Genomic DNA, 4,447 nt, shown 5'->3' on the forward strand with positions numbered 1-4,447 from the left:
TAAATGCTTTTTGAAAAATATTGTAGTTTTAGAATTTTTTATTGTCTAAGGAGGCTAAGTACTATCAAAATATGTGAAAAAAATAAACCTTCCTATTTTAAAAAATGCACCTTTGCATTATTAATGTTTAAATATATATATATAAGCCAGAGAATGAAAGTGGCTTAAGTTACTTTTCATTTATTACAAGAAATTCGAAATAGTATTGAACATAACATACTGAAATGATATTGATTTAATATATATAGGATCTCCTCATCACCGTTTGGACAGACAAAGTTCTACCAAACCCATGGACCAAAACATTCATCTGTCCTATTCTATTCTGTCCTATATTGTTATTTAAGAAGGGTGATCGACTAAAGTGTTCCAACTTCAGAGGGATCTCCCTCCTTTCTGCCAGATACAAAGTCCTGTCAAACATCCTCTTCGAGCGTTTGCTGCCCTATGTGGAGAGGGCGCTCGGACGATAACAGTGTGGATTGAGAAAAGGCAGGTCCATGACTGATTAGATATTCTGCCTCAGGACGATTCTCGAGCGAGGAAGGGAATTCGAGATTAAAACTCATCACCTCTTCATCAATTTTAGAGCAGCTTATGATAGCGTGAATAGGAAGAAGCATGAATAAGAATTGTATAATGCTCTAAAGTATTTTAAGATCCCTAACAAGCTCATAAGCCTCGTGAGGCTTACAATGAACAATGTAAGCTATATGGTTCAGATCGGTAGAGAGCGATTGGAGGAATTCCCCTCAATAAAGGGATTACGCCTAGAAGATGCCTTAGCCTGCCTTCTCTTTGATCTTGCACTTGAGAAGGCAGTGAGAGATGCTGGGTTACAGACTAATTGCAACATCTTTGAATCAACATCTTGCGTACGCGGATGATATAGATATCATAGGACGTTCCTTCCAGGCTGTATCGGATGGTTTCCTAGCTATATGGTTACAGGAGAGGTGCCTAGGCCTGGAGAGGAGGTGACCTTCGGGGAATACGAATTAGAGAAGACTAATGGTTTTGTATATCTTGGCTCATTGGTAACCCAAGACAACGTACCTGAACAAGAGATTTGGCGTAGGATCAGAGCAGCAAATCGGTACTATTTTTCTATGGCAAGGCAGTTCCGGAGTAGAGCTCTTTACAGAAAATCGAAGATTTGTCTTTATAAGAGGATAGTGCGCCCAGTCTTGCTGTATGGTTGTGAGACTTGGACTGCCTCGTGGGCTTGTGAACAGGAACTCCTGGTCTTTGAAAGAAGAATACTCAGACGTATATATATGGTGGTGTTCTCATCAGAGGAGAGTGGAAAAGGAGGAAAAATCAGGAGCTGTACACTATGTTTAAGGAGTCTGATATAGTTCGAGTGATGAAAATTGCAAGACATGTTAGGATGGGCATGAGGATCCACCAAGACAATTTCTGATGGAGCCACTCCCTGGTACCAGGAGAAGAGGAAGACCAAAGCTGAGATGGGCTGATAGTGTTGCTAATGATGCAAGAAATATGCTGGGTCTTCGGAATTGGATGGCGGCTGCAAGAGACCGAGACAATTGGTGGAAGCTGCTGGAGGAGGCCAGGATTTGACGCCGGATTGTAGAGCCACACTGTAGTATTAGTATTTTAGATAATTAATCAGTATCATTTAAGTGTGTTATGTTATATATATTTATCGCTTGACAAAAAAAAGTTTCAATTTTATTTAGAATTGGATGTATTCCAAAGATAGTACTCTAGACTGTAGTTACTTTCTTTACTAAGGTCATCCTCCATGGTGTCTTAATTAGGGTTGTTACAAATCAATTCCAGTCTAGAATACAATCTATGGAATTCCACCATCACCAAATAAAAACTTTTTATTGTCAGCTGTGTTGTAGAAAATTGATATTACTATTTACTTTATAAATATAATTGTAAATAAAACATTGGATGGCAACACTGCTTCAGACCTGGACACTAGGCTTTCCTTTGTCTGGTGTCTGTTTTGCTTGTAGCGTCCATTAGTGTAACACATACTCTTTATCTTTTGTTATAAAAACCCTCCCTAATGCACAACATGATGTGCCACTATTCAAGCAACACAGCGATATAATTTAAGTACATGAAAATAAAATTAATTGTCTTCCAGTAAATGAAAAGCCACTTACACCTCTTTCATTTTCACAGGCTCATATAATAATAGTAAAGGTTTGAAGCACTTCCAGGTTCAATACTATAATACAAATGTGCTATCAACTTATGTCCCCAATTTTACAAGGTCTACCTTGACGTTATCTTTCCCTTTACGTCTCTGTTTACCCCTTGTTGATTCACTGGTGGGTTCAGAGCTTATTAAATTTTTAGAGATTCTTTCATTATTTGACTCCAAAAATTTAGAAGTCCTTTTCAACTTCCCAATTATTACTTCAATTATGTTAACTTAGTCTATGCCCCGACATTCTAATTGCTTAGCCTCCTAAACCTCCACGTTTGTATCCTTCTTCTTGTCAATTTGAATATCTTAAGTTCTTCTTCTTCTTTCAAAGTAAGATGCCATGTTTCATATTCATAAAAACAGCCGAAAGGTTAATAGTTTTGTTGTAATGCATTTGCAAATTGTTGCAAATTTTAACTTTCATGTTTCTCGAAAGTAGATGCAAATTTAGCAATTTTGCTTGTAAGAGTATAGTATAATAAACATTACTTTACATTACATACATTACATTAGTATAATAAACATTACTTGCCTTTCATTTGAATTTATTTCCTTCTGGATTTGTTCTCTTTCAGTTTTTATAGATCCCCATATTTAAATTTCTGAGTATATTCCCCTTTATATTTATACTTTTATATTTTATAATTTATATTTTTTTAAAACCAACACATTATTCTGGGCTTGTGAGTCATGTCAATCATCACGGTTTGTGCATACCAATGATTGAGAACTCTTTTACCAATAGAAATTGTTCTGTTAACTGGATCTGAATAAAGTCTATTGAAACCTGGCAGCTGTCCATATATGACAAGAGTTATCTTTTAATTGAATCTAAAGGTGACTGCGGTTCTGCTGTGTTTTGTTACTAACTGAGAAGTGCAGTAGAGTAATTGTATTTGAACAGATGTATTATGGAGGTATGGTTCAAAAACTTTATAATTTTTTTTTTGTTGATTATAGAAAATTTTTGAAATTTTCAATGCTTAAAATAAATTATCATATGTATACAGACATTCACCAACTTATAAAATTTTAGTAGTAAGTAAGTAAATCTAAAGGTATAAAAAATAAAACTTTAAATTTAAATAACGACTATTTCCTTCTGTAAGTAATGAAAGTGCAACTTACAAGAAAAATTCCTTTAAGAATTTTGTTTCTTATTCCATTAGCAAATATTAATTTTTGGAGTGATTCTTGTGAATTTTGACATCTCTTAATCTTGGCAAATGATCAGTTTTAGGACTTATTGTTCTTGAATAGGATTTAGATCTGGTATACTTGAAGTATCGGTTTGGAATGCTTTTGGAGAGAGAGATGGTCAAAACTTTGAGCATTACTCAAGTTAATTAGTTAGTTATTTTCTCTAATATTTTGTGTTATTATAACAATTAATGCATACTTAATTTATAGTAGCAGTGGTTATTAGCTGTATAAGTTGTGAGGTATATTATTTTAATATCAGAATTGTTGAATGCTGCTGTTTGATTATGAAAATGATTTGAACCAGATGATTCTATTTTTCAATTAATGAAAATAAGATCTCTTTTGAGAGTAGTAATAAAGATTTTACGAGCAGGAATTTAATTGTCTATAGTAATTAACATATCCATTGGAGAAATGCTAATGGTCTTGCATAGTACATGCATTGATGACCTACAGTACTCTGTAAATGCTCCTATAGATTAGCAGAATACCAATGAAGTTAAAGATACATACCTTGCTTTTGTAATTTAAACTTCAGATGTCTGAATTATTTAATGATTTTCCTTTAATGCAACTATAAGTTCTCATATTTCTTATAGTATGAGTCATGAGGATTTTCATTGCTATTTATTCTAATTGAAGTAGTGACTGAGCAAGTATTTATTCTTTCTGATCATTGTTCTAATCATAAATTTAAGATATATATTTTTATAATCCAACCATTCCAATCTATGATTTAATAATTAAGTTAGAGCAGTCCAAATGGCTGTTTTATTTGACCCATTACTACTGTTTATTTCTATGATTGTGTAGTTTATGTTTTTTGTTTGTCTTTTGATATTATTATTTTCTAAAGTAGTTTATAGAAATGGATACAAACAGTGTATACAACAGAAACTACAAATTATAGTGACAGTGTTCCTATTGTTTGGTGGAAACTACTCAACTAAAATATACGTACACTTATTTTTCATAAATATTTAAAAGGAATTGATGGATTAAAGTAAAAATTTTGAAACTGTTGAAACTGAAATTTGGGGAAATACATATATA

The 4,447-nt window shown here is 33.2% G+C and overlaps 1 protein-coding gene across 4 annotated transcripts in view; it reads right to left on the reverse strand.

Moving 5' to 3' along the window:
* LOC106683558 (cubilin) overlaps positions 1 to 4,447 on the reverse strand; it is a 285,361-nt gene that overhangs the window by 20,658 nt on the left and 260,256 nt on the right. The window lies entirely within an intron of this gene.

The sequence above is a fragment of the Halyomorpha halys genome, unplaced genomic scaffold (assembly GCF_000696795.3).
Source record: "Halyomorpha halys isolate HHAL.00 unplaced genomic scaffold, Hhal_1.1 Scaffold494.1, whole genome shotgun sequence".
In the NCBI taxonomy this organism is placed as follows: Eukaryota; Metazoa; Arthropoda; class Insecta; order Hemiptera; family Pentatomidae; genus Halyomorpha; species Halyomorpha halys.